At 39.0% G+C, this 9,021-nt stretch overlaps 2 protein-coding genes across 8 annotated transcripts in view; one reads left to right on the forward strand and one right to left on the reverse strand.

Moving 5' to 3' along the window:
* The window catches only part of LOC116850916 (neuropeptide CCHamide-1 receptor-like), a 244,077-nt gene that overhangs the window by 123,926 nt on the left and 111,130 nt on the right, over positions 1-9,021 (reverse strand). For 2 of the 7 annotated variants that reach the window (XM_032829758.1, XM_032829756.1), the window contains exon 1: positions 8,398-8,643. The exons of the other annotated variants lie outside the window; for them this stretch is intronic. The gene's annotated coding sequence lies outside the window, so the exon portion shown is untranslated. Of the gene's footprint in view, positions 1-8,397; positions 8,644-9,021 lie in introns of those variants that run through there. 7 annotated transcript variants of the gene reach the window in all.
* The window catches only part of LOC116850913 (hemicentin-1), a 178,318-nt gene that overhangs the window by 19,649 nt on the left and 149,648 nt on the right, over positions 1-9,021 (forward strand). The gene's annotated exons all lie outside the window — the stretch shown is intronic.

Here is a 9,021-nt window from a genome sequence, read left to right on the forward strand (position 1 = left end):
TCAGAGCATATCGTAAGTATAATACATTATTACGGAGTAATCTCCTCCCTTCTCGACACATACAGCTAAGGTGACCAGACGTCCTGATTTTTCACGAATTCTTGTTCCGAATTCTTTCTAGTGCTATTCGGGACACCGATTTGTCATCACTTTCAATGATTGTCAAATAATTTTCGGATTTACCTTTTTATCCCCCTCCCCCCGCCTCCCGATTCACACACTTCACATGAAGTGTTCTGAATTCAGGGTTGGGAATCTGATCACCTTAGAATCAACGAATTGCAAAGATCTCAATTATATCCTAATCGCTTCAAATGTACGTCGTTAAATCTTCACTTAAAATTCCATCGAAGTAGAAACCATGAAATAACTAAACCTTGAAGCGTAATAATTTCAATCAAATCGTTTTCCACGACGACGGTGCTGATTTCGCAATTTTCGCTCGTTATTCCTGCATTATACAGCGTGTCAAATATCGAAGTTCATATATTCAAAATTTGTCAGTTAAATTTCCAGTGATTTATTTATCGTATAACTACTAAATCGCGGCGATGAAATGGAAAACATCGATTTTAATGACTAAATGTATCGTACGAATATCCATTATAGGTTGGTGAAGAGATCAAGTGTAACGAGTGTATTTATCACATATATTTGCGCGCAAGATACCAGTTATTTTGTATTTATCCTTGTTGTATTCTCAGATCTCGTTGTATCGTGTAACAAAAATATTCCATTTATTTTATTGTTATATTATTCACATTGATTGAACGTACTGATTGAAAAATCGACAAATATATTATGTTAAAAAATAATCGTCGCGAATAGAAAAGATTCTTCATAAGTTAATTCTACTAAAAATGCAGTCCGTTATATATTTAATTATGAGAAATGTTATGAATTTAGCTAATTTTTTGTGTATTTAGTTAAATAGTTACTGTAATATGATTTATAAATATAATCTCTTTTGTTCTCCAAATAACCGTTCGGATTAAGTTGATTCAAATTAAGTGTGATTAGTTGTCACGCGTTGCGAGTCCGTCACGTAGCTATGTGATTTACGCAAGAACATGAGAGCATACGCAATGATGTATCACGTTATACATATTTACAACAGTAAGTCTGCCTACAGCTCAAATTTATTATTAGAAAGTTTATGAGAATTATTGTCTTCTTAGTTCAATGATTATGTATTATACCTGATTATCACTAAAACACTTAAAACAGAAATAGTTTGACTTGTTTCCTTTGTATGAAAGACATGTAATAACCAATCTTAGGTATGGGATGGATAGTCATATTTACACAACTATGCTTACAACTTAATAACTTTTTTGAGTACAAATATATATATAAGGATAATTTTCTTCTTTTACCTAAAACCTATATGAAAATGTGCATAATATTAAAAAATACTGCATCTTTCTTTTTAATCGGTATGTAATAAATGTGACAACCAGACTCTGTCTCCTCTATATCATGTTATCAGTATAAGAATAAATAAATATATGTGAACGTTATTTTCTTTCTGCATAACTTTCATGTTACGCTAAGGATAGTTTCGCCGTGACGTCACATAAAAAGAGCGACGTGAAGTTTGCGTTTAAGCAGCTCAACTCATTAGCGTTAAATCTCGGGACTTCTAACGTGGCTGCATTTTTGCATAATGCCGTCAAATAGTGTAAACGCTATTACGATATACTCCGCTCATAAATTCTTCATCGCGGCACGCGGTTGTAATCCTATTTTCGATGTCAAAGTTCCCTCGTAACGTCATTATTTTGCACACTTATTTGCTACTACAAACCGTAAATAAACCGCACAATTACGTCGTTTGTCTCAGAGCTCGACGAATAAACATACGTATGTTATCCTATTTTTTCTTGTTTCTTTCTGAACAAATTAAATTTTAAGGCGCACGCATAGTTTTTCACGCAATATGAGTTTGATATAATTAATATCGCGCGAGTTCTGTCATCGACCGGCAATGAATGTTATTTCCAGCCAATAAATCATTAAAACTGTTGGTTCCAAATTTTCCATTACTCACGAACGATACATATTGACTTCTCGTGAAAAGCCACCCGCTACGACAATTAATCATATCATTCTCAATAATTGAGCCTCGTATTCCTCACGCGAAGAGGAGGCAAGGAGGGGAAACATTTATCGGTGGAAAATTTCGCGTCATAACACAGTCATTTAATACAGTCGTAATCCCGAATGTGAGCGCGCGCATAAAAATATTTCTCTTTGGCACTTTCTCAGCCAACGACGATGCGCTAGTCGAGTCGCTACGATTTCGGTTATATTCATACTGCGGCAATATTATCCGAACGGAAATACGTAAACACGACGTGGTTGAATATCCAACACAATCTCAACATAGATCGCACTATCGTGCCGCGCTTTAATGAAATCCGGGACTGACCCTCTCTCATCCAAAGCCATTTATTCTGCGAAGCGCGATGCGGAGAATTCAGGATACCATTGAGACTTTAAATATTTGCCATTCACATAAATGAACTATGACACAAAGTAAACCGTGACAAGCAAAATCACTAGGTGCGGACTATAATTTTACTGAAAATATATAGATAATGTTGAAAAAGGAACAATTAAAAATTTATCGTCTAACAGCTCGGAGATCTTTCTCGAATTTTTTCGTCACGATCTTCCGCGGTATCTTATTTTAACAAAAAGCACGGAGAATAAAACGCTCGAAATGCGGTGACCCGAGGATGAGTTGTCCACTTGAAGAACGACGGCGAATGGCGGGATACTTGAATTTAACTACGTATCGTGTTTATCCGACCAGTACTTACTTGGCCGTCGGTTCTTACTTCCGTAAACGCGTCTTAACAACGACGTAAACAACGTCGACGATGTTTATCGTAACCGCATCCTTATTTACAGCAGTTCGGAGTTTGGCAATAACGCAACGCGGCCATAATGAAAGCCATGCGCTCGCCTTCATCTAAACTTTACCTATCGGCCAACAACTGCATCGGTGCGATCTGACGTGCTATTGAAAGTCTAAATATTTGATCTCTTAGACATCCCTAGATTATGCCGCGTGCGTGGGGAGGGAGACGCGCGCGAATGTAACTACCCCTCTCGTGACCTACCTATCACCCCATAGCCAAGAGCCATCGGCCGACGGCTAGATTCTTGGTCGGTTGAGACTCAAGACACGAACTCAATTCTGGATCGCTGCGAGCACTCCACCCACTTAGGAACAACGGCCGCACTCAATCGCGCCGACTTCACCGAATCCTGTACAGAGTGTCTTGAAAGTCTCACCACTGTTTTTCATCCGCCTATTCCCCCGTACAATTTCGATTCAATTTTTTCGCCAGAAAAATACCGACGGATCAACAGCCTTCTGAATTATGAATGATGGCGGAGCGAGGGATTTCCACAGGCATTGGGGCACTTTGTGGCGCGAAGATAAATATTACCAGATGGGTGTACGAAGCCCTTGAAGAGCAACGTTTCATCAACTTCGCGTGAAAGTACGAACATTGCGAAAGATGTATCGTCAGCGAGAGATTTCGCAGAGAAAGGATAAAGATAGGAGATCTCGATATGCCGCGGCATATCAAGAAGCACGCACATAGAAGGTATACGGCGTAATGATAGTTCCGGGACACCATATATGTTGGCCAAGCCGAGGCTTATCGTAGTTGGAATTAGGTTCGCGTAGAGTAGAAGAACGTTGTTACATCATTACGCTAGTTCGTCGGCTGTTACAACTCGGACCGCGTATACGAGTGGTATCTATTCGTCGTTTTTGATACTCGGAGATATATATATATATATATATATATATATATATATATATATATATATATATATATATATATAAAACAGTGGATGATAGATACGATGAAAGATACCTGATATTGATTTTCAGTTTTGCACCCTCGAGACAGAGGCAGCAGGATGATCTGCACGGTGAGAGGTGAAGCATGACGGATATTAAGAACACATGGAGAATGCATACCGTGTATATGTTCTTTTTTTCAGATAAATATACATCGGTGCTAGAGGGATTTTCTCTCCCAGTGGAAAGAATGAGACGCGAAGAAACGAGACCCGTAGAAATTGGATTACAAAATGAAACTAGCAGTCAGACTAGCACGTAGCTAAAAATACGTATTTCAAGAATGTATTTATACAACTCTGAATCGATTTGAAACACAATTTTCACGATGGGCAAACTGTCGGTTGATTGACATGACGCAAATTCGAGCGAAAAATGTTCAGTTGCCGAATTTTCAATAAGATACTTGAAAATTGATCATTATTCGCGTCTATTTGCAAACACGAGTTAGAAGTGAACTCGTCGAAATTGTATCAGCTGACATTCGCGAGAGTTAATCGAACACACAAGTCATCTGAGGGAATAATATTCCTGATATACACGAATTCTTCGCAGAAACGTTCAATCCGTAAATGCTATATACGATATAAAGGAAAGCGCTTGTCAATCGATCTTCGCGCCGCCGGCTGCGACACGTAATATTTCATTCGGATTTCATCGAGAACGATTCAACAGTTCAGTTGGAATTTTGGAGCGTGCGCGTGTACATGCACGTGCACCACATCGTGATGAGTATATGCATCGCGATCGTGCATTGTGCCAGTTTGCTCGACCTTTAAATATAATGGATCGGTCTGCGCGTGTTTCTCCCTTCTCGCGTGTGGCTAATTTTAAAAAAGGGCCTAACACACGTCTCAGGCTGTTCCGAGGGAAATTTTGCTCCGTGCCGGATATTTTGAGCTGCGCAGCAAAGTGCATTATGTAAACAGGCGCTTCGAAGTAACTTTGAATTATCCTAATTCTCGAAGTAAAAATATACGTACTTCTGCTTCTATTAATTCTCCCTCAAATTCGTTTAAATCCCCCAAAAATTCGTCGATTTAATCATCGAGCTACTCGACATCCTCCTTCGTGTATAATTAACAATTTCAACACAGCATATTACGCGGCAACTCATCTCTCCTCGGATATAATACGCGTATGCTTTTATACAGATATTGAAAGTTACAACGGATAATAATAATTTGCGAAATATAATTTGGTTCTACCTATTTCGAACCGACTTCACGATGCACGGGGCGAAATGAGTATAGCGCATTTGTACGTCACTCAAAACCGAATGTCGTACTTTAAGCGGAGCTTGTTCAGGAAATTCAGCCGTAACGAGCAAACGTTTGTCCTGGCAAAAAACAAAGTTCCCACAATTAGAAAGTTTGGTCCACGAAAGCGGAGACTTTGCGCTCGGTAGTGGCTAAGGTATACATTCGCAGCGGCTTAACTCGCCACTCGCCGGACACGCGGACGTTTACTCGGCGGAAGTAAATTTCCTAATCGAGACCACGCCGGATTAAAATGCACCCCACGGGCAGCGTATAACTCCGCCGATCGCACGGATAAATCGATCGATCAAATTTTTTCACCCGTCTCCTCGCAGCTCCTCGTTTTTTGCTCGAACCTGTGTCGTGTAAGTCGACTGATGAATGGTTCATCGTAAAAACAAATGTGGAACGATAACCCCGTTTACACCGCTACTTTTCGCGTGTATGTGAATGTGTGTATATACATATATGTGTGTATATGCGTATATGTGCGCGAGCGCGTATTATAGATACATCGTACTCGACCAAATTCCATAACGCATTTAATGAAAGAAAGGCCCAGCCCACGCGTAATTCGCATATACGTAAAACGCTGTTTTGCGGTCGCGGTAATTGGCCGCGTTTCACGAAAATTTAATCAGCCTAACAGAGTTTCGCGAATATCTGTAACACAGTATCCAGGGATTATACGTTCGACGTAAATCGAATTACGTACGAAAGTTACTCGAGCGGTTGCCTAAAACGACCGTGATTATCGATCAATTTTAATCTACTCGACCCAGTTAAATATCCATTAAGAAGTAGCATTTTATTTTACTTGAATAACTAACTGTCAAAGTTCCTAATGGGGTTCCATTTAAGCTTCACTTCCTCTTTCTCTCTCTCACCCTCCCTTTTCCGATGACATTTTTTTCTAATTCCATATTAAACGGAGCCTTCTCCGAATAGCAAACTTTCAGAACGCTTTAGTAATGGACATAATGGGATTTAATGTGCATAGCTGCTTTTCTCGAGTGAACAAGTTACTGAAATGGATGCGAAGACGAATAATAAACGAGAAACGATGTTTTAAAGTTGTTTCTCTTTATAACAGAGAAGCAACAAAACTAGCAAATATGATTCGTACATCTTTCGATGACTTCGTGCCCTTCGTATTTTCGCGATATATAGAATGTCATCACACGTAATACGTATGCCGCAATAACGGCATAGAATCATGTCAATTCTGTACGATAAACACAAGCGATTTCAGCGTGAAAATAATTCCCTTAGTCCTTAGCGTGAGATATAAATCAAGACGCGTTTTATCGTCGCGGCATTTAATTAAACATTTGACTGGTGCCAGTAGTTTGGCAGTTAGATTCTTCTCGCTTTGTCAGTTAGATTCGAGCATTTCTTCGAAAACGCGGGGGAGAGTCGTTTTTCATACAGTGCTCCTCGAATGGGAGCGAGTTATCAGTACCACCATTTGTGTACGTACTTCATCCATTTTACACTAGAAACGCACGAAACTGACGCATATCTGACACGTGAAAGCGAAATCCTATATTCCGGCGCGCACAGTCGAGCCAGTTGGTAGAAATGCGTTTTGTTACAGCGCAACCCCGACTACACCGAGAATAACGTTGGTTTTAACGTGAATGTCCATCAATATATGAATGACGTGCCAAAAGTTCCGTCTAAGAGCCTCCCGTCTATTGCTATACGAGATGCCCATATCTACAAGAGCCGCGGAATCAGCGTTCTTGAATATCAATCTGGCGGACCGGATATGTAATATCCGTTACGTATCTCACGAATGTCACCAGATACCCGCGTGGAGTTATGATAATAGCTCGCATATGTTTTCTGCGTAGTAGGGGAAATTGTTTCGCACGATGTGACAGTTTTGTTGTGGCGAATGGAGGTCGATGTTAACGAACGATTGACACGTCGAAGAATTTAAAGATTTGCGTCTAGAACATTCGAGTTGAAGTCAATAAATAAAGGGACACGCAATATCACGGAAAATTGTGTTGAAATAGACAAAACTAAATCTGTATCCCGACGTAATCGTTGAAAAGAACTTTCTCACGACTGTCGTCTCGGTCGTCGCATCTAATTGTAAACATTTTTAAAATTGTAAATAATTATACACATTTTTCATCTATCTTGCTTGCGAAACGAACTCTAGGAAAATTTCTAAAGTACAGTACTGACATTAATAACGTGATCATTAATATCGCATCATCTTGAAAATTATTGATTCACGGAAATACTATTTAATTGCTGAATACAAGTGAAATATTTTTGTCGTATTTCTTTAAATTAGTAGTGATTGTTGTATACTATCACGTTATACGAGTGAAATGTTACTCTTCGGCAAATCCTCTCGTTTTATATAAACTCGAAAATGGGCTAAAGTATTAAATTGAGTTCGGAAACGAGGAGTGTTATTGTTGCTTTATCTAAAGAAAAGTTTTCTACACGCGATATAGCAACCAGAGTTAAATTCGATAGCGAGATTCTTAAGAAAATACCGAGAAACAGGAAATTTAGAGTGAATGAGAAGGTAAAATAAGAGAAAAGGAACGTGCTGTACGACTGCAATATACAACCGAGTTCTCAATAGAATTTGTCTGAAAAACCGCAGACTAACATCAAATGAATTAAAGCGTGAGCGAGAAGAGCCGTCCTAGAGTCGTGGTTAGCAGTCGTACTATCCGAAAGTGCTTGCGTGAGTATTCGGATTTATTGGATGTCTATATGTGTGATGCAATAATTATAATATCAGTACTGTAAATATATAATCTAAGAATGACTATTGAATTTTCCATTATTATTATTATATTTCTGAAGTTCCTGATATTATAAATCATATTTAATCTCCCCGAAAATCGATAATTACAAGAGTGCTATTGATTTATTGCTGAAAGTATTTTCTGTGTGCAGTTAATAATAGTCTCTGATTAAAGTTTACAGGATTGTAAGTAATCACGGCACTTTTAATTTACAGACACACGTATACAGTATCGTTCCAGGAGTATTAATAACATTCACATTACTACTGAAATAAATTATTAGAGCGCACTGATATGAATAATTATTAAGATGAATAATCAGAGCTTAATGAAACTATATATATAAAATAGCGAACGATGAATGCAGAATTCGAATTTCGGCTCGGAATATCTCCTTATTCTCGATAAATTTGTTACACACGTTTGCTCGTTAAAATCGAAAATATCTTGTACAATGAATGATTTCACGTACCTGAAAATATGACGTGTCGCTGCTCGTGCGTGCTTCGTCCTCCGACATCCTGCTCTTCACTGTCCCGTCGTGGCACTCCAGACAGTAATTCTTGGCACTGACACTCGCGTAGGTGCGAATCAACCGGAGAAGCGTGATAATTAATGCAATGCCGACGAGAATCCGATTGAATATTTCACAAGCCGTGGAAATATTTTAATCGCCCAGCAGGAATTATTACTATATCGTATCGATATACGTGCTCCGAGTCCCGATATGTATATCGTTCGACGGCTCAAGACTTAATGACACGGTCACAGAAAAACAAGTAGCGTGCCAGAGTACCAAAACAAAGAGTAAAGTATTTTCGAAAATTACGTCAGATATGCTTATTTCGTTCTGTATCGTTTCCGGGGTGACAACGCGTGTTTGTATGACTCTGTAGTACACGCAGTACCTTGAAAATATTTTTCCAACATCCGAAAATCACCCCCATAACGTTAGATCCGTCATAGTAGCACATACGGATTCTCGCACATGCACAGTGGTACTTATTCTGTGCATAGACCGAAAGTAGGCTATGTCATGGTAGGTTATAAGTTATTTCGCGTTAGCGTAGAGAGCACTATTTCGGATAGTTTTTTA

The sequence above is a fragment of the Odontomachus brunneus genome, unplaced genomic scaffold (assembly GCF_010583005.1).
Source record: "Odontomachus brunneus isolate Ranch 3 - 2012 unplaced genomic scaffold, Obru_v1 Obru_scaffold_160, whole genome shotgun sequence".
NCBI lineage: Eukaryota > Metazoa > Arthropoda > Insecta > Hymenoptera > Formicidae > Odontomachus > Odontomachus brunneus.